At 33.7% G+C, this 23362-nt stretch overlaps 1 long non-coding RNA gene across 1 annotated transcript; it reads right to left on the bottom strand.

Annotated features, from left to right (window-relative positions):
• Positions 1 to 15: 15 nt before the first annotated feature.
• On the bottom strand, positions 16 to 20680 carry LOC106103122. The gene is made up of 3 exons (XR_001225611.1): positions 20576 to 20680; positions 14765 to 14810; positions 16 to 244 (listed from the first exon to the last, which is right to left on the bottom strand). It is a non-coding gene; the product is annotated as an uncharacterized LOC106103122 (long non-coding RNA).
• Between the last annotated feature and the right edge of the window lie 2682 nt (positions 20681 to 23362).

The raw sequence follows: 23362 nt of genomic DNA, 5'->3' as shown, positions 1-23362 counted from the left end.
TAGTCTACAGTAATTAAAATATCTTGAGTTAGAAAATATTTGTTAAGAAAACAGAGCAATTACAAGTTAACTTAGCCACTTTATACCAGGACTGTGTACAAAGCTCATTCAGAAGCGTCAAAGGCAAGGGCCGCAGCGCGTGGCTGCAAACCGCGGCCCGCGACGCTCGCACCCACCGCAGAATTACCCGCTCGGGCGCGCATCTTTGGGCTCACCACACGTCGAAACAATGAAGAGACTGGTCCTGTTATATACAATACTTCATTCAACAGTTACGCATACTACACGTACTTGACGGTTATTAATTTAAACTAGTTTGAAAATAACATATTTTGCTCGAATATCATATTATGATGTTGCATTAAGCTTTTGAACCATAATACAATAATTAAAGAGATACAAACTTTTAATTTCACAAGAAACGTTGTCTCATTTAATAAAACAATATGGTCACCTTAGCCAATATGCGTAGTAAAACTGCAGTGATCAAAAACTCAAACCGCAAATGAGTTCTGGAATCAGCTCCGTAAGATTTTTTTGTAAATGATTTCAAATTGCTGTTAACGGGTGACTACAATTTGTTTTTGCTTGGACGCCTACCGCAGTATCCTCCGTTATTTATCCATTAAAATAGACACCTATTAAAGTGAATGAGTAATGGAGCATAATTTTGATACTATTAATTAAAAAGAAATAAACATCTTTTGGTAGTAACAATAAATTTAACAGATGCAATGAACTAAAATGAATACATTGACCGTTCCTTACTGCTCTACTCAGAGCAGCTTCTTAATTTAACAGCCCTTAAGAGTCATTTATTCATGTTAAATCTACACTAAATCTACAAATAAAATATATACCTTAGCCATCATCAACTTTCCCTTGTCCCTACGGAGGGTCGGCACCAATTATGCTCTTCCATACATCTCTATCAGCCCTCACATCTGAATCTACTCCCTTCTTAAGCATATCCTCGATATACATACAACCTTAGTAACTGTAACATTAAAAATAAATCTCCTATCCCGAAGGCGTTTAGAACAATAATAATATTTTACCTTATAACACGAGAAACATGTCAAGTCTCTCGAGTGAACGTGTTCAGTCTATCGCGTATGAAATCTGATAGGCTGAGATCGGGTGGGTCCCCACTGATCTGAACGGTAGCAGATGGTGTCAGGTGAATGGCGCCCCCCGAGGTGCAACCATATTGCATCTCACTGCTTAATTCTTTAGAATTAAAGCACTATAAAAATCATCTAAAAGATGTGAAGTGTCGTAAAAAGTCAACAACGAAGAATGTAATAAAAGATGACAAGATAATAATGTGTATTTGTATTTGTTTTTATACAAGTTAGAAAAGAATTTCTACTTAATCATATTAGAATCAGAAATACTGTGAGTTCTTATAAGATAATTTTAAATACATTAAAAATTTCCAAGCATATTTTTATCTTGTTACAGTAATTTAGAAATTCTTGTAGTATATCGTTCAAACAAATTTCAATACTCATAGAGGTTTCTGATTTAGACAAATAAAAATATAATAGACAAATAAAAACTCAGAACAAAGATTTTATTATCTTCGTTAATGAGTTACATGAACGATATTCACACATAAAACATTTATTTAGTAGCCGTACAACGTAGGCAGTAAAAATCCTTTTAGGAGTCAAGCACAGCTACTCCCTGGGGATTAACAAGAAGTAAAACGTACTCCGGAACACGAGTAAAAGCCACCAAGTTGTAATCTTAGTAATCAACAGTTTATAATAGAGGCCGGCCGCAGGAACTGTTTGCCTTCGCTTCCTCCAGTTAATGACGTCATAAAAAATAAAACCCACCGCTTAGATCCCTCGTCAGACAGAAAAACTGAACGTTATTCTCCTTGCGACGAGCTGTGACGTGGAAAATTACAATTGTCCGCTCATTTCTTACGTCGAGGTGTCGTTGGAAAATATCACTTAGACATTGTGCCTTGTTAAGTATTTACCAGACAAGGAAAACGGCTTTGTTTTTTTTTTTATTTCTTAAAACTAATTGTACATGTGGTAACAACTGCTACGACGTAAATGGAAATGGGCAGGACATATTCAAAGAGTTAGCGATGAGAAAGGAAAAAGCAATATACAATTAGTGTCCTATTAACAACAAAAGAAAGAAACAAACAAAACAAAACCACATTTAAGATGGAGTACGACATAATAAAGATTGCTAGACAGTACTAGACCAGACTGATATGGGAATACGAGTACATGGAATAACCTCGAGAAGGGTGGAAAAGGCTTTCTCCGCTCTAGGTTTTACACAGAAGATTGAGACCAATTCTAACTATATTGATTTACAAATATTTAAGAGAAATAACGAACGATGCTAACATATTTTTAGATCTAAATATCAGTAACGTACAGTTTTTTTTCGTTTAATTGGTTGTCATACTAATATCATAATTGCGAAAGTTTAGATGGATGGATGGATGGATGTTTGAAAGTTTGTAGCCTAAACGTCTGGAGGGATTTCGATGAAATTTGGTGTAGATGCATAGGATAGTCTGGAAGAACACATAGGCTATTCGCTTTTTTTTTTTTTTTAATTCCACGCCGACGGAGTCGCGGGCGAAAGCTAGTAATTTTTAAATACAATTATGTAAACGGTAAATGGAAAATAAGGCTTTTTAATAAAGAGAAAGTTACATTTATATTTCTAGTGAAAGTCGCTAATACTTTTAATTTAATAATCCGTTGACGTTATGACACAAGTAAGAAGTTAAAGTTAAAAACATAAAAAAAAGGTTTTTTCCTTCACAGCCACTAGGAGACACTAATCAGTATTTATAGCATATTGAATAGCAACAGGGAAACAGAATTCGAGTCTATAAGCCTCCAAAGAATTAAAATATACGTAATAAATTACCACAAAATGAGCTTAAGGTGATTTTTATTACTATGGCTTTCGTTGACATTTTAAATAACTTCCAGTAAGATTTTTTAGCTTTTATCCAATTCTGATTAGAATAATAGACATATTTTGGTGAAAACAAAAGACGGAAATGGTTATTATTTAGGGCTAAAGGATACGGAAGAGAAAATGTTTAAATTTTAATGTAAAGTTAAGATGAATTTACAAAGCCCTAAACTTATTCAGGATACTGCATTTGTCATGATATGCGAGATTTGTGCATTTCATCAGAAATACCGCCAAAAATTTATATTAGTTCGTCATGAAATCTTCAAAAATCGTAAACGTTGAACTATTTTTTAAATTGACAAAAATATCTAGATAAAATTGTCTATAGTAATAAGACCTTAAATGCATGTCACAAAACCAGGCATAAAATTTTGTTTTCATATTTATAGGTTTTAGTGACAAAATTCGCCAGTAAGTTACCATACAATCTGAATCACTCACAAATTTAAATACTCGAATGTTTTATACTTTTATTTAATGTAAATGCAAAGTGATATTGCTGGGATAACATACACATCCTAGTCTCCCCACGTCTAGACAATTTGTTTCAGCGAAGCATGACGAAAGCACAGCACCCCATGTCAGGACCGGGCCACGCGATCTTCGCTTAATTTCTCTTTTATAACAAACAAAGGCAAAGATTTTGTATTTAAAACACGTAGAAGAAACTTATGTATATTTAGTTATAAAACATAACGTTGCCTCTTTTTTTTTTTTAAGAAATAGAGTAGTTTTAGAAATTTGGCACAAATTTACATCTCTAATTATTGACACTTACATAAAAAAAACATGCAGACGAATTGAGTAGTTACCTCCTTTTTTGGGAAGTCGGTCAATGACCTTAATATCTGGCAATATCGAACTGTGAATTTGTTATAATAACAAATATTATAAGTTAGTTTCCAAATAAACATTGATGTAATACTTTCAATTAATTAAATCATACAATGACTTGAAGAATCCAATTAAGGAGCTGTTGTTTGATTTTGTCGCTTTCATTTTCAGCAATGAGACCTCTGATGTCCGGGACAGGGGTCGGACCCACAAGACGGGAGACACGAAGCGTATAGCAATTCGATTAGGGTGCAATACAAGGGAGAAGCTGACGGTGCAACGGGAATCCACAAGACCAAGATAATTTAGCACCCACTCAAATTAATAACCATCTTTATTACGAATGTGACAAGTTCGAAGTTAGCTTGCAGTTGTCATTTGGACAAACTTAGGTTTTTTACATCGTTCCATTTCATACACGACACTCGCAAAATAGATCGGTGACGAGTGCTTTGGAGCGCGGGTGCGTTTGCCATTTCACAAATATGAAATTGCTATATATTAGGGCGCCATTTCATATTTTTATTTTATGGTATTTCGTTATGCCGTCATTGCATTGAGTGGTTGCGCTATGGAGTAAAATAAAAGCTTGATAAAAATAAAAAAATAGTCATCAATACCAATATTGTAGTAATAAAAAATAATAAACCTAATAGTTTAAAATCTTATGCAAAAATGAACACGAGCAAATTGGTTATACTAGAAAGAGGACTGTGGTTCGCAAATGTACAGATTAAATGCAATAACAATTACAACACTACCTACGTAAGGTTGTGTTATTTAAGAATTTCTCAAACATGAGAACAGTCTTCGTGTAATTTAAAGGATTTAGTACGCTTCAAAACAATTAAAGCCACCATTTAATAACTACGAACATTATTTTAAATACGTCGAAAGATAATTGGTAAACATTTCACACGCAGACAGACGTCCTACAAAATGTCGACAATTTGGAAAACAAAAACAAAATGCGTTGAATAAAAAGAAAGTAAAGACAATCGAATGTAATTGGTCGACTACAATTTAATAGACACAGCGAGGAAGGAGGCTAATGGGCCCAATTTGTGATGTCTACAAGTTGTTAGTGCACATGGACACTCACTGTTCTCGATTTTGACAATTGCATTGTCGTGAGATGGTACTACGGATTGCCGAGTGGCCGTCACGATTCTACGACACGACATTGTTTGCTTAGATTTGTCGAAAAGAGAAGAAATATCACTGCAAGAATTATTATAGACTTTCTTTGAACTAAAACAAACCTCCTTTGTTCCCTTTGCACTTGAGTTACAAAATTTATCATCGAAATCTAAATTGCGAGTAACTGGTACGTGAATATTAAAATGCATGTGTATATTCTACTATAGAATAAGTAAATCTTTTTATTGTTTTGACTTCGACTAAGAAAGTTGACAGATGTAAAGAATATCTGATGTTAGTTGTGTAGTTCACTTTATGTTATAATCGTATGCAGTTGAGATTTGGATCTGTGGAAGTATTGTGGATTTAATCTTTTATTTCGTTAATTCAATCTTTTTATAGTCCACATAGAAAGCAATTGAAATGTAATATTTTTTACAAATACAGAATATAGTAAAACTATCAAAGGGTGCACCCGGGGTACAAATAATAGGTTTCGGAGTTATCAGCGAAATACATCTTCGAGTCGAGGAAAAAAATGAATTCATTTGCTGGCAATTGAATCGTAATGAAATGAACAGGGGCTGGAGCAACCAAAACACAGAAGGGAGTTCGACAGAAATATAAAGATGGGTGTTCCTTATCTAGATGTAGGAGCGTATGATTGTGGATTGTAATGAGGGGAAGGGTGAACGCGACAGGGATACTCCGACCCGGCTCACTTGAAAGTAATTGAAGTTAAATTTGTTCATTTAAATTGAACAAGGCTTGCTGACAAATATTTTCATAGTGGAATGTTTACATTCAGCTTAAACATATTCTTCATTTATGTCTTCATGTCTGAGATCCGTTTATTGGCTTCAAGCAACATGATTGTTAGTTTAAAGTTAGTACATAAAGGTCGAGATTTAGCAAACCATCACCACTATCACCAGTTCACTTTTTTTTTTTAATACAAGGTGGCAAGAGAAAGTGGCCACCTGAATCTACCGAAATGGAAGGCGACCGCTGCCTTTAAACATCCGCAATTTCAAATGCGTTGCCTACCCTTATTTTACGGAGGAGGAGACGAACGTAAAGAGTACATTTCCCCTTCCTATGCCTCTCCTCCACCGTAAAATCCACTTAGCCTTTGCATCCTTTCCTCTTAAGAAAAGGGTGGAAAGGGAAAGGGACTAAAATTGGGCCTCCAGCACCACACTCATCAGACGAAACGCGGAATTGCATCCACTTCACGCCTGTCTTCTGTGTGGTCGTGATAGTATACCGGGCGAGCCGACCCATTCGTGCGAAGATGTTAAAGCGGGCTCTACCACTGTTGAACTATATGTCCCTACCGAGGGATTTGGAGCCCACCGTAAGTTAAGGGTGACTAGGTTTAGCTAATGGTTTGAGATAAAACGTCTAATATTAGATAGAGAAGTATAGCTACAAAAAGCGTAGCCCATTTGAAATACAACGCCAAAAATTTAGAATTTCGACGTATGGAGACAATCTGAATTGTACACGAATGCCGCGTGTTCCTGCAATTGGGCGACCATAATTACCCGCAAAACGTGTTAAACCGTACTTCGTCCATTATGTACTGTTTCAATTGTCCGGCGCACGTTCAATTTCGAATTAATAGGGACGAGCGCAGATTAGGGTTTGAAGATGGGTTAAGTGCTTAGTTAATCACCACTCGAATGACGCACGCGCCTATCAAATTCGAACAATTTAAAGCACTATTTCGAAATTAGAATTTCAAATTAGAATTACGCGTTACTTGTAAAGTTGCTAGATTTAACTGTGATTTGATTCAGCATTCAAGTAAGAAATCAGATTAAATTAGTAACTGCACTCAATTGCAATTTAAATGTTCAATATTTTATACAATATATTGTGCAGAATGTTTTCTTGTACAAAACCATATTAGAAGCAAAACTTTCTCCGTCTACCATTTCTGACAATTGGGACCGAACCCATTATTGTTGGTTCCCACGTATGATAAGTTGAATACAGTCTAAGCGATGTCACCGTAGAAAGTCTCATAAAGTCACGTTCGCCTTATTTTGCATCTCAGCTCCCAGGCTTCGCAACATCTGTCGCGTTACCTGAGACGGGATTGTGCAAAACAAGGTCATTGCCGTCCTTGCCACAGAGCAATTGTATACACACGTGAACATTGAAATACTGTTTCTTTTATGTCCCATTGCATAAGAATCACACACGTGCGGGCGTGGGAAATATACGTGGTGAATTATATTCGCAAAAGAGCAGCAGGTATAGATTCACACGCAGATAAAGGCTTGTCGGTGAAAGTAAAATTGTTTGATTTCAATTCAATATACGACAAAAAAATAATATTTTTTATTATAACCAAATTCTAGCCACTGAAGAGATATTGTAATAAATACAACACTAGTTTGATTGCTGATGATCTGGTTGCTTTCTTGCAATAAAAATGCTTTTAAAGTACAAGGATTTTATCTATAATATTTGTTATGATATCGAGAAGTGACAAAAACTATGTTCAGCGCTATAAGTCAGGTGTAATCTGACAGCCAATATGTCCCTTAAACAGGTGATTGTTTGGATTTAAAAACATCGATGGCCAGATGATAGTGACGGCAAAAAATATCTACACCTGCTTTTTTCTTTAAGACGCATATGGCCGTTCAGGTGTTGAGGTTTCATATTTTATTAATATTGCAAGCAAATTGCAAGACAAGATTGCTGTATTTTACAAGCTTCTTTTTAGAAATAGATTTTTTGTTGGTCGTATAAGAGTATGCATCGAAGAAACAGGCTGGAATCAAAGGCACAGATGAAAAAATAAACAAATCACACAGCTTACAATGAAAAATTTAATTTCTGTCCTATACCCTTTGCTATAGCTTTAATGCGTATAAAGTAATTTGTTATGAAAATCGTATGTAGAATAATATAAAAATATTTTTTTGTAAAAATAGTATATTTTGTAACACGTTATAGGCAAAACAGCCCCGAGCGACAATCCCTTAATGGTTTTGCTCATACATAAATTTAGTGCGCCCTGACCGAGCTAAAACAAACTGCTCCGCTCCTAATAATTAATGATCATTCACATCTATTTTACGGTCATTCTCTCAAACAAAGAGGAAAAAAACGGTTATTAACAAATCCAACCGATCCCTAGCCCCTTAAGCACCTGCTATAAACGAATAGTTTTTTTTTTATACTTTTCAAATTAGTTTTTGGAAGTCAATTATACTGGAATACATATTTATGGACATGCATCATGAGAATTCAGCTTTAATAAGTTAAAAACAATTGCATAACAAACTTTGGGATTTTATGAGTAGAATAGCTTTCGCCCGCGACTCCGTCCCCGTGGAGTTAAACAAAAGTAAGTAGCCTATGTGTTCTTCCAGACTATGTTCTACATCTATGCCAAATTTCATCCAGATCCATTCAGCCGTTTAGGGTACAAACTCTAACATCCATTTATCCATCCATCTAAACTTTCGCATTTATAATATTAGTAAGATAGTAAGATTGGCAATTAAAATATGAACATTAAGAATTTGTCATTGGTTCTTACGAACAACAAATACAAATTTCCCTTTAATTTTACATTTTATTTCAATTATGGATCGTCAGAAGATTATCTAATTTAATAAGACTTTAAAATAAAGTCTATTTGATTCTACGTCAATTATTTTATTAAAAACAAATACATCTGATTGATATTTATTGAAAACACTTAAACAATTAAAATTCCTTTTAGATAAGAGTGGTCATTGAAATTGGTTAGACGAGGGCTTCCTATTCGGTCGCGGGAGGCGTGAGGACGAACAGTTAAACAATGCTCTTAGAAACGATGACGTAGCAATACTGGACGATATTATTTTTAAACAAATATTACAAAACATAAATAGAATCGTTACTAGAATTGGACAGTTGAGCAGACGATATAATATAGAAACATCCTCAACTAAATTGGATTTCAGAAAATCAGTTTAAGACACAATATCTAATCGAAATGATTCAGATGGTTTTTAGAAACAGAAGGATTAGTTGACAAAAAAATACTTTTTGTATAGATATTTATACAAATTGTCAACTTATTTCCAACAGCCTAGACTGATTATGTTTCCCGTTTCCATTATAAAAACTTTTTACACAAACTCTGTTTGATCTCCGGATGTTCGCGATATCAAAGTGAGGCCAAAGGCGGTACTTTACTTAATCTGATAGAGCTATGTTAAAAATTATTCTAAAATGCGAAGCGTAAAAAGATTTCATCCCGACGTTAAGAGGCCAAACAGAATTTAAAATATTCCTTATGACATTACTAATAATGTTTATTCTGGAATGCAGAGAGAATATTTTATAAATTTACGTGTAGCAATGTTTACATTTAAACACATACGGTAACATTTCTGCGGGAAATAGTTGCAGAATAATTCAATGCATGTATGGGGAAGGGCGCATAATATTTAGTATTTATGCCTAAACAGAATCAATGGATCCCTCGAGACAGCCCTGTCTCCTTTATTATGACACTATAATATGTACGAGGGTCATTTTATTACTGTCCTATCTTGAAGGATGGTATCCTTTCGAGGTGTTGTAGGATATTTATGAAAAGGTTTTTTATCGTGCCGATAGGTTGTCTTGTAAATTTGTTATGGGGCAGTCATGTTTTCGATATGGCGACTCGAGATAAGTTTCATGTCACTGCGACTTTAATCACTATTGATTAGTTTGAAATCCTGCCTTTAATCGTACCTTTTAATCGTAGGTTTTTTTTTAATTTATGAAGTTTTAGATACAAGTAGAACTACCAGAAATGGCAGATGTTTTAAGTGCCCGGTTGCGAGACGGCAATGAAGAAACCTCTTTCATACTTTTGTTTGATTTAATGATGACGTCACTGGGTCATTTTATTTCAATTATTTCTTTCTTATTTCCTTATCCGATAATTATGATTTGATTATATTGATGTTAATATAGGTCTCAATTCTAAATGACCCACTGAAATGCTGTTAAACACCTAAATGAAATTAATTTAATTTATCTCCGTAGCTGATATGATCAAACTCTTCATCATCCACTTGCCCTTATCCCTTATGGAGGGTCGGCACAGTATGTACTGCTCTTCCATACATTTCTATCAGCCGTCATATCTGAATTCACTCCTTTCTTAAGCATATCCTCTTTCACACAATCCATCCCTACTTTCTTCGGTCTTCCTCTTCCTTTGTAGCCATCCACATTCAATAAATTAATACAAAAAATTTAGAAGTCACATTGACCGAAATAACGCATTCGAAATCGTGACAAACATCCAACACCTTCAAACTTAAGCACACAAATGTATCTGTGAAGTAAAATGTCTCGCGCGATGTGTACGAAGTCAAGACTGCATAACGGTTCTAGGACGTGGTAAGTACAACGGCAAACAACATCAATACACTCTTAGCGGAGTAGGATGCTGCCACCTAGTGCGCACTCGATTTATGGAGCTACGAAATACATTAGCTTTAGAGATTGTCACATTGTAAGATAACAAAACTCGGAAGATACGTGGATTATTTTGTTTTTCAAAACATCTGTATTGTAAATGCAAATATTTGTATTGTACTGTATTTGGACAACTTTCTACAATTTTTTTCCAATCATGTCCTTAACAAAAGTAACTGTTAAAAGTCTAGCTTAATGTGCTCTGGATAATCTTCGATCTACAGATTTCAAATATCCTTACTAATGAAATAATTTCAGCAAGAAACGAGAGTTATCCTTTATTCAAAATTTTAGTATGGATCTTTCCGCATAAATGGACAACGCCTTGAAATGCTGCTCACATGGTGGGAAACTATTCAACAGAGGCATTAGAGAGCATTACCACTGACACATATTTTACTCAATAAAATCATTAATCAGTCGAAAACTTGGCATCGGGTTGTATGTTTTCGAGGAAAGTGTTCCAGTGAGTATAATCCTTACGCCCGAGGCGTTTGCCAAGACTTAAAGCCATTCATTCACTTGGCATGCGACTAGCGTTCTGCTCATAATTGCTGCTTCATATAGTACTTTTCCTATTGTTATGTGTCGCCTTGCATCTCTAATTGTATAGCAATCGAGACCTGCACGTATAATCGACATGCTCTATTCTTTGCGGAATATCAGAGGTATCGGGTCTATGAGCACATCCGTGATCGTCCCTACATAACAATGAGGCAACATACCGATGTCTTGTTCGCAGCTTTCTGCTTGCCTGGTGTTATGAATTGTTAAATCAGGTTTAAAATTTTAAACTAAAGTTAACTTGACTTGGTTACTGAAAATATTTTATCAAAAACAAATGTTGAGGCTTTGTTAAAAATAACATCTTCAATACAGGTTTTCGTCTCACCACTGGTATTCCTGTTTCGTAAGAGACCAGGAAAAATTGTTCATTCAAGTTTAGGATAGCAACCGTCTTTAGAAAAGCGTAAATAAAATAGACCACCATCATTACAATAAGGATTTATAAATCCATTCACTAAAAGTTTATAAAAATCTTTACTCGCCTTTTATAACACCCACGCGAGGATACGGGTCGATGTAGGCATCTTAATAAAATTGTTTTTAGAAACTTATCATCTTTTAGATACAGAAATTAAAAAAAAATAGGACTAATTTTGTACTACTGCGGTTACCAAAAATGCAATCAACAAAACTAAGGTAACAGATATAGGAACAAGAGTCGGTGTAAACAATATCAACGGGCCGATAAAATAACCTCAATAATTTAGTGTAGTTCTTCCAAATGATTCAACCCACTTATTATGTTGAATCTAAAATTATATTATTCTTAACTCTAATGTGAATAAAATTCCAATTGCCCACACTTTTAAAAGGGACTTCATATTTTGACATTAAACGATAAAAATAATATAGCTATTGAATAACAGAATGATATAGAAACAAACGATTATAGTCCTTAGTACACTGGCTTTAAGATTCAAAAGACTACTGTTAATAGAAATCGTTAGTATATCGTAACATCCGCGTGAAATGTTAGAACAACTATCAGAGCACAAATGTATCATTATATTATTAACTTATCTTCTCACCCTTGACAATAACAATGGCTCTTGAAATATTCGATAGCGTTATTCGTGACCAAAAGCTTTTCGTAGTTTAACTGCTATTTGACATGCGATGTTTTAATTCAATTCGACAACAGGTGGGGTGCCGGGTCAAAAGTTGATGCTTACAAGGGTATCATGTGATTTAGTAAGGTTTGTCGTTGAATCGTGACTAGGATTTTATCTAAGCATGCCGAGATCTACGTGGGCAGTTAATTTTTGTCAAAGTACCGTTACTTGTCTACATTTTGAAATTAGATAAACGCAAGTATGGGTACATAATTAACAATAATGTGTCTTAAAAAATATATAATAAGGCCTTTTAGATGTTCTGATTTCGTTCAATATATACGCATTTCCGTATGTACTTCTATCGTTGCTAAAATTGTTTTCAAATTTTATTTCGCGCGCAATTCAATTGAAAATATAAAAAAGTACACGTGGACTACGATACTTTTATGAAAAGATTTTTTAGAAGCGTACAGAATTCTAATATTTTTTTTAAAAATGTTCGCAAAGACGTTAATTGAAGGCTGCTGACAAGATACGGCGATAACCTAAAAGCGCGCGTGTTTTTTCAGTAACTCAGCCAATCTGAAAAGGTGATGTAACCACATATTCCTTTTTATTTTGCAAAATCTATAAAAGTCGTAAATCTTCACTACATTAGATTCGTAACCGAGCACAATTTTACTGTTTAGAAATATACTTCTATAATGCACTCGGCAAGTGGGCAGTTATGAAAAATTTAATACACCCACTTCGAGGATTTTCAAAGGAGATTGTCAAATAAACCTCTTAGTGTAGTCGAAGATATGACGAGATTTGCATAAGAAGGCAGCGACCGACTCCCGCAATACACGATCGTGTTGCGCATCTGAATTGCGTCTTATATTTGCAAATATTGACTCTTGCCCGCACCCTTTCGGAGGGTTTCGATCCTTATTCTCTTAAGATAATTTATCTAGTGCCAATCCGCTTAACATGGGAAAAAGGGACTCTTCTTTTTCAGCATATTTGATATTTACGCCTACACTGTATTATATATGAAATATTTTAGTTTACGTTCCACACTCTTTTTGTAATGACATATACCCTGAAATAAAAATCTCTCTAAGAAATAGTCTTGCGGATATTCAAAACAAATCCCTTTATAAAACTATTAAACAATTTTCGCAATGATAAACTGAAATCGTAACTCTTAGTTCTTTAAGCTAGGAGAATACCAAATGAATTTCTAAACCATGCCTTTTTATAAAGCAAAATCAAACGAAAGATATGCAAAGCATTGTTCCAAAAATTACAGCATTTATAAATTATGCAGATAAACGTGATGGAAACGAAAGCACATGGTGCCTGCGAGTACTAAATAAAAATTGAATCGTCCAAATTAAAGCGGGGATTACAGTTTTTATATGCAAATGTAGTCGACCAACGTAACAAGTGCAGCTGCGACCCGAAATAAAGTCCGTCAGTCTCTCATTACATCTTCATGAGCGGTGCGGACCGCGGGCTAAACGTGACATAGCCCTTGGTAAACTTTCAGAATGAAACGAACAAATTCATGTTATCAAAGACAATATCTTCATCATAGTAAAACTTCGTATAACACAAAATATAGGTACAGAGTAATTTATTAATTTTAAAGAATGTTTTGTTTCATCGAAAAACTTAGTAAGTTTATTTGTTCTCCCTGGCTATGTTTTTAATTTTTGTCAAATTTCTTTATTACTAAATAAGCCTATCTGGTGACTTCTTATACCCTTATCCCATTGCTTCTGAAAAGCTTGTATGCAATGCCATCAGATAGGAACAACACACATTATCTCAATAAAAAATATTCATCGAAGAACCAAATTCTAATCCTATATGCTTGAAACGTATGAATCCGAAAGTAAAATGAATAACTCTGATTTTTTCAAATCCATGAATCAATTTTTACATGGACAATCCATCTTATTTGATATTCATGTCTCGTAAAGTTTTGCAAATCATACATTGTGAATCACGTTCGCTTTGTTTCATAAGCCAGGTGACTTGCCTCAATGAGGATAGCAAAGCTTTTAAGATTGTATCAGGTCATGATTGCCTCGATGCTTTGCGTTTCACAAATTGACGTATGCTGACTTGTTAACCGCTTTAACTCATCGTAATTGCCCTTTACAAGCTTTATTATAAAAGTATTTTGCTGTTCAATAAGTTAACGTACATGCAAGATTAAGTTTCATTACAACTAAAACCAGGGCTTAAATAAAACGATTCGACAGTTTTTTAAACCTAAGATAAGGTTAAGTATAACCACAAGTATATTTATAGGCGTACACAACTTTTAAAGATTATAATAATTTGATAAATAAAGATCACTAACGATCGAGTACTGAAACGACATTTAAATATGTGACATCTGAAATGATAGCAGCACACATAATTTCAAATTTCATTAAAATTTTGATGTCTGTCAGCGGCGCTCACGAAGCAAAGTGTTTCAGTATTCGGTCGCAATTTAAACAAAAAACAGTCAATCAAATAATCTTAGTCATTGCGTAAAGCCATAGGAGATAAGAAATCCCAGTGTACCTTAGGCCTATGCGGATATTTAAGTGTGCTTGTACCATTGAGTCATGATGAATTAGCATGACGGCATACTCATGTCAGTTGAATAGCAAGCGATAAAATCGAAGTCAAACCGCAGAGCAGAGGTCTGTCGTATGATAATTTGTACTTACATGGAACCGGCGCAAGCAGTCGACTTTCACACATTCATTGATGGGCCTGTAACACGGAAAATGATGTCATTGTAAATTTAACTATGAGTATGCCATTGTGGTCACGTGTGAGATAATGTAATATTTTATAGCAAAAGTACAATATCTGTCTAATGTAATCAATCTTACTAATATTATAAATGCGATAGTTTGGATGGATGGATGTTTGTTAGAGTTTGGAGCATAAACGGCTGGACGGACCTCTATAAAATTTGCCATTGATGTAGAACATAGTCTGGAAGAATACGTGGGCTACTTACTTTTGTTTTTCTTTTTTTTTTAATTCCATGGAGTTTAATTCGATGGAGTCGCAGGCGAAAGCTAGTTACAAATAAAAACATAGAAGAAAATCTGGCTGACTATCTTTTACATCAAAAGTACATGTACATGTATGTTTAAAAAATCATTTTTTTAACTAAGTTTATGTACACTAAAAAAGTAATAAAAAGACGTAAAAAATTGTGATCAAATATAAATATTACTACAAACATTTTCGGTCGTTTGCTTTCTTATCTTTTATTGGAATTGAACGCATGATATTTTCTGAACAAATTATAAAATTATAATTACTGCTTGTGACTTCTTAGAGACCGCCTTTAGAAAAACGGAAATGCGTTATCGTTTTAATTAATGTTATTATAATTCTAATAACATTGTATATTGTTACTTATATTTGTTTCAATAATTATATATTTTTTTGTTTTTAATTTCCGTTTCTCGTTTGGTCTATAACTACAAATTTATACTTATAACCTTTGTAACTTTATTGTTTGCGTTCAAATAAACTAGTTGTTCCCGTGCGGCTTCATCTGCATGAGAACAGCGTTTTTTGCAATTTATTTACTCCCTATGTTTAATAGCGTGTCGTAAGTGTATAGCTTTTTATCAAAAAAAGAGTTATTGAAAAATATGCTGTGATAGCTGATATCCTACATAACTAAGTGGTGTGTTTAAGTTCATTACATTAGTATTAGTATAGAAGTATAGATAGATAGGTATAGATATAGAGTATAGATTAAGATATAGACAGATGATCTAGATAATTGATAGAGTTTGGATGCAATGTATTATTTAGTTGCCACACCAAATATTTATTTTATTTTGATTAGTGATATAATTTCGTACAATTAATTCCAGTTTTTCAAGCTACATTAATAATGTCATACGAAGTTGAAATAATACAATTAAATTGTTACAAAATAGATTATATCCATTTGAACGGGTTACAGCCGGTGCAAACCGCATTAACGAGGGAGTAAAAGAACAAAAGCCGACCGCAGTCAGATGACACGCGCCTCTGTGGCCGGATGAACTGCGTCTATGTATTTTACTTGAAGCCTCCATCGATGAAGCATTGTGATTTTTCTATACAACTCATTTAATGTTTAGAATTTTTAGTTCGTATTTTAAATAGGTCAGTATTAAAGACTGAGTTTCTGTTAGCCATGTATAAAAGTCTGTATATTACTTAAGTTGAAAAAAAAAAGAATATCTGTCAGTTTTAATTCGATTTACGAATTATTTTCTGTATCTTTTGTTAGGCCCTCAATTGTTTTCTTAAGCTTTTCAATAGTTTGTTAATTTTAATGACTGTAAATTGTATTGTCATAAGGTGATTTAACATGAGAAATGATCTGTCATTTTATATACAGGATGTTATTATTTCGAACCATCTAAAACTTTTTACAGGGAGCGTGGCTCGTTTCCCCGCCGTAGTTTTGCGGTCGTTTTATCGACAAAAAGCACTAAACGGTCGGCAGGCACGTCATCAAAACAATCATAGAGGTATCGGTTTTAGTTCGGCGTCGTTGGTGATCTGTTTTGTGGTTAGGACGGAACTGCACGTCCGTTTGAAATGAGCTCGGTAATGATTTGTTCGGTCGATAAACCTTGACACGAGATTCTCTTGTTACCTACCGTCTATATCTTCTATACGTATAATAAAATCAGAGTACCTGTTTGTAATATCAAAAGAAAAATTCCATATTTCTGGAAGATTATGTATTTGCGTTACTGATAACGATAATTGCATTATTTGTCTGTCTCTCTGTCTGTCCGCAAGCCGCGTTTGTTCCGGGCAATCTCCGAAACAGCTTGGCCGATTTCGAACGGACTTTCACTAAAGGGTAGCTGACATAGACAGGAATATCACAGGCTACTTTTTATCTTGATATTGCGTAGACGAAATCGCGGGCAACAGCTAGTCCAAAATGTGATATGTAATTACATTTCTATCTTATCTGAATTCCGTTTTAATAACAGTAACATCTTTGATGCAACCGATTTTTGAAACAAAGGCTTTTATTAAATAATAGAAGTTTCTTAATTATAGCTAATTAATCAATCATTTTGAGGCATTAAGAAATGTTAGCAATAATTATCCAAATCTATTTATCATCAATAATGAAGAAATCTACCGATGTAGTTGAGTATTTGTTTGTCAAAATCATCTACAAGTTCAATTATTCAAAGTGCTCATAAAACCTTAAATCGTAGTCCAACCAAACAACGGAAGTTTGTATAGAGACCCGCCGAACTGGTTCCCTCTAATTAATATGGAAACAAAGCTAGAAATTCATTGTACGATTTCTCTTGAACAGTTTTTTGGCGCCCCACCACGTTACTACACTATATCTGTCTCATCTAGTCGTAAGCTTATAAATGATATCTGATAAGACCTAGTACATATTGATGAACTGATTTTTTTTTTGATTAAATTTAACTCCCAATCAAACAAATTTATTAAAATAAATAAACAAATAATGCATCTTAAGCGATGATTAAAACTTTAACACTTTCCTATCGGAAGTCTGAAATATAAAACGCTACCAAATTCCGCTATCCGCTTCGTCAATCAATATAACATGACCTTACATTAAAATTCCTTATCGGAGATATCTCGGGCGACAATATACGATTGGTGACATTGGACCGAATCTTAGCAGGAGATCAAACCACAGACCGAATGATTCTGTTAGACAGGACAATATTTATTGGGTTTTGAAGACATAGATAAATTATATCAGAAGTGCTGGAATTAAAAATAATTACTTGGAATGTTTATAGCAAAGTGTTTCGTCTGATTAGTGTGGTGCCCGAGGCCTAAATATAGTCCCTTTCCCTTTCCACCCTTTTCTTGAGAGGAAAAGGTGGGAAGGAAAATGGATTTGACGGTGGAGGAGACTCATAGGAAGGAGAAATGTCCTCTTTATGTGCGTCTCCTCCTCCGTCAATTAAGGGTAGGCAATGCATCTGTAATTGCGGATGTTTATGGGCAGCGGTCGCTTTCCATTTTGGTGGATTCAAGTTGCTCTTTTGCCACCTTATACTATAAAAAAAATATTTGAGTCTAACAATAATTTACAAATTACCACTGCGCTTTAAATATGAACCGGCCTTCACCTGGTATCCGATCAATATCAAAACAAAGGCCTATATCTGTGTCACTCGTAGTTTATTGTGTCAAGTACCAAAATCAAGTGATCGCTATACAAACTCAATTACAAATAAAGTCACAATATTGAAACTAATTGTACGATTGATACAGAAAAATAATTCCAATCAACATCAGTATCTGTAGCGATTTTCCCATTGTATTTAATTTTGATAATGATGACACTAAAACTCTTCTTTAAAATAAATTACGTTCACAGATTTAAGTATTATGACTTAAGTTGGGACTGAGTTTTCCATGCGTTTTATTATCAGTGACTTTTACTTCAGTTCCAATCCGTAGATATGTTACTTACTTCGCTATAGCCCAGGTTCTTCGACAATTGTTTGCTTACAAATCTATTTAGCTTGATTTACAAAAACCTTGATTTGATTAACAGTACAGTCCCTTAAGCACGATATATCAATTGATTACTATTACACAAAATGGCTACAAAAGTGGAGGATGGAAGAAACTATTGACAAATTTTGTTAAAAATAAAAATAGTTAAGAAGGGAGTGGAATTCAGATATTACTATTACTGCTAATAGAGATATACAGAAGAGTATTACTGCTACACCGACCCTCGGTAGGGACCAGGTTGATCATGAACTATTACTCAAAATCGGAAAAGTTTTGAGGAGAATTATGTGTTTAAAACAATATGCTGGTTTTAAGAATCGTAAACCAAACGTTGTTCAACAAAATCTCAAGGCTAGTCTACCTAGTCTAAAATAAACACCATAAACTATCGCTTCAAAGAAAAATCGTAAAGTTAACATCTTAAGTTCCAGTAAGCAACAAGCGCCCTCGGGTTTCGAAATCGATAGATGCGTGAGTCACACACGATGGGAAACAGTCGTCTTTGTCTGAGTTGACACGTTACTTAGCCGCTCTATTTACAAAGCTTTTAGCAAACCCCCCGCTTACTTAAACTTAAAGTAAATAACATTCGCCTTGTCTGTAATTCAGTTAAAGTTTAAAACAACTAATTTATATGTAGTATCTTTTATACAGGTCTGAATCCAAAAAAAAAACTAATAAAACCTATGTTTTACATGCTTGGCTGTCTTTTTTGATTTTTCTCACACATTTTAAATTATGTTTTACCATATACATGAGTGTAAAAAAGCGTGTACAATCGTCAGTAGCGTAAATTAAAGATTGAAAGACCCTTTTAAATTTCATTGTAAATTTTTATCAACGATAAACCTTGATTGAGATTAAGTACCCACATGTCATAAAATAATTTCCTATTTAAAATTGAAATGGTTCGATGTTTTCTATGTTAACGTAAAAAAAAATGTTTGAAATTAAACGAATTCTCTTATTCATTCCCATGAGTACCAAAATGCATTTTTTCCTTATAGTAATTTTCTTTCCTATTCCAAAAATTTTAATTAGAAAGTCAAATTTAAAACAATCCTAAATTATAAAACCAATTTATTTTTTTACGTTTTGGTTTCAAACTAAAAAGCCTCTTATTGTAAATCAGCGTGGGTTTGAAGTATGCTTTACTTGACACTTGTCCAACGTAATTAACGAAAGGATTCACGTGGAATAACCATCAGCTAACTGGTAGCCATTAGACATGTTACTTCGTTTTCCACTTATCTCACAATCAAATTAATTAATACCGGTTTTTGCTCGAACAAGGTCGTAATTCTGTCATCTCGATTCGGTTTGGCGTAGTTCGGAACATCTCGATTCACCCACACGATGTTGTAATTAAGCTTAAGTTGAGTAACTTAATGCAAACGGATTAATGATACGGAGCTGTTTATTTTTAACTAAACACCGTTTTTCTTTTTAATTATACAATTTCGCTCTCGTATGCAAGTGGAAATCGACATACTATTTGTTTGAAAACTATCGAATTACAATCCCTTTGATGTTAATTCAAATATTTGGATTTAGCTCTTTCTATTTAAAATTCTGTTTTTAAGATACCTACTACATTTACTTGAAACTATAGGGGTTCAAGTAAATAAGTAAGTAGTAAATTATAAATATAAGTAAATAGTATAACAGCCGAATATTGAAACGAACATTCGCTCCTCTTCCGAAGCACCGCTTCCTTGAGAGACGATAAAATTTTAATGAAGTTTAACGTGGCCTTATTTTTTAAGAAGCTGTACATATTTAAATGGCGTTTCAATATTCGATTCGAAAGAATAAGCCGTAGAATTAATTTTATTCATACTCGTTGCATACAATAGATATGAAATAACAATTTTTCAATCGTTTTATTTGGATTAACTGTTCCCGATATCGAGTACTGTATCAACAAACGCATTACGCGACGTGTGTAGCTATGATAATAATTAACAAAATCTCACAAAGTCATGCAGAACGCGGGTCCGTCTGCATTCGTTCTGGTGGCGTGGCGAATGCTCGCCGACGTCGCCGGCGCTCGCGACCATGCGCTTGCGCAACGCCGCCTCATTACACTGGAACAAAGTTGAGTGTAGGTAACTTTTGTTCGCTTAAGTTATGAACTTTTTTTTTGTATTACAATAGAACAATATTGTAAAGTAGCATTTACATGAGAGTACAATACGACAATTGAGAATAAAATAATATTTTAATAAAATACATCAGGACCAACCATTTTAACCATTGAGGTTTATTTTGCGTTTTTTTTTATTAAACTAAATTAATCGTTTATGTAATATAAAAATTAAAAAAAAAACACAGACAGTTTTAATTAATTGGAATGACCCTTATTAAAATGACGTCTGAAATACAAAGGCCACTGCGATATCAACTGCAGCAATTTTCAGTACTAAAATCCAAAACATCTATGCTCAGTTTTTAGAAAACTAATCCTTAGAATAGTCATAAAATTAAAATGAAATCTTACTAATATTATAAATGCGAAAGTTTGGATGGATGGATGTTTACTAGAGGTTGTAAGCTAAATCACTGAACGGATCTGTATAAAATTAGGCATAGATGTAGAGGATAATCTGGAAGAACACATATGCAACTTACTTTTTTTTAGTTATAAAGCTGGTTAATTTCGTAATTTAATTATAACAACAATTAAAATTTTATAAAATCACTTTACACTATAACAATTATACTGAAGTTCAAAGCTTTCGTTGTCGTTATACACACAACGTTGACCCAATTTGTTACGCTGCGAGATAAAATACATAGTTCATAGAAAGCAGGAAGTGAGTGCGCTGGGATACAAATTGTAAAAGGATTCACGACAATAGTTCTACTCGAAACCGTGTAATGCACGTTACTGTTAAACATAAAAAATATTCATGCGTAAATGTTCAACAAATAGGGAGGAAATATTAATAGTCACTGCAAATGTAACTCGCACAAAGTTTAATAAAGTAACCGATCTAACTCAAACTTCATTTGTACCAATTTTCTTTAAACTTAAATTCCCTTCAAGACATTTTTTCATCTGCACATTTTATTGTATTGTTTACATGTGTCAAATTATCAATTGCAAATATCAAAATGACATGACGATGACAAACCATGGCAGCCTTGCTTCCTTAATGTTAGCAGCAACTTATGGTCTCTTTCCTGCATTAGGAAATTTATCTAAAATATTTACTCCCTGAGTTAAATGGCGTGAAAATATATAGCCTAAAGCGTGACGTAAGTGTAGGGCTTATTATTAAAAAAGGAACTATTCAAAAATATGCTGTAATTGCTGACATCTTAGGCAAAAAAGAAATGTGTGTTTACGCTTTATTATAATAGTATAGATATATAGTATATAGTATAGAAGAAGCATAGATTAATTAATGCATATAAAAAGCGTAATACCATGGCAGTAAAATCAAGTATATTACAAAAATATGTAATAAAAAGGCTGTAGAGATTCCATCTATAAAGATCGTCTTGATGTAAACATCGCTACGTTAAATATTATTTTTTCCATTTCAAAGACGTTTCTCTAAAGTCTAGTGTACTTATTTGAAAAGTGGCAGCGGTTAACATCGCTTCCCTTTAGAATGTTTCCACTTTGCTTTTAAATTTTTTAAAACGAAAAGGGTTATCTTGATACAATTCATGTATTTTATAATTTTCTCCCTTTAAATAAAATTTTCTGAGACAAGCAAGTGAACTTTTTCTTAAAAATCTTCAAATATTCATAACAAATCAACTTTATTTTTATCTTTAGGTATAAGTGCTAAATTAATTAATACTATGTGATTATTTATTACTTCTCATACTTTCTCAAAAATTCGATGGTTCACTCAATATGTCTATGTAGTCAGAATTGATAGATTACATCACAATTAAATTGTTATCTAATATTAAAAGGAACCAATTTTCCAGCAAAGCATTCTATAGTAACAAAACTTTTGATATTTATTCTCATTAAGAGCAGTAAAAGATATAATCTTTTATATTTCAAGCGAATCGATCCAATTATAACATTAAAAGAAATCAAGAAATTAATTAAGAAGAACACGCGTCCAAAGCAACTTGTAAGCATTTTATAGCTGAGGCAGTTGCGAGAGACGCCTCCTAATTGAACAGGACGGAAGAGGAATCAAAGAGAATGATTACATTCCCCTAAAAATTTCAAGGGGATGCAATACGTAGGGTAGGACGCGAAGCGTGGACAAAATACTTTTAGGGGTTGAATTGGACTGTGTATGTTATGAACGTATAAAAATGGATATGACATTGATTTTTTTTAGATACAATGTTGCTATTAAATTACATTTTTTCACACTGAGTTTTATCTAAATTAACACAAACACTTATGTGTATATGACCTTTATTTTTCATTATTACTCATAGTTATTAATTTAGAATATAATAATATGCCACATCTAATATTCGCAGTTCATTGTGACACACATAGGTCAAAGTTATTGTACGACGGGTGAGATTCCACGGCAGTAATGTCATTGCTAAGATTTCACCCGAAATTGCTTCATGTTATTTGTCGGAAAAGGGGGTGAACACATCTATCTTCGATTGACAGTATGGTCCAAAGCGAAACTATAATTTACTATTCATTTAACTGTGGAGTACTTTATTACAAATAAAATAAATTTTATTTGTAGAATAATAATTTGTTTATCGTACAAACGATATTTCATCTTCATCTCAAACTTACTGCATTGGCCCAGCGACCGAAA

Source organism: Papilio polytes, unplaced genomic scaffold (genome assembly GCF_000836215.1).
Source record: "Papilio polytes unplaced genomic scaffold, Ppol_1.0 DF823868.1, whole genome shotgun sequence".
Classification (NCBI taxonomy): Eukaryota; Metazoa; Arthropoda; class Insecta; order Lepidoptera; family Papilionidae; genus Papilio; species Papilio polytes.
Note: the sequence above shows the minus strand (reverse complement) of the source record. Positions and strands in the feature narration are given on the sequence as shown.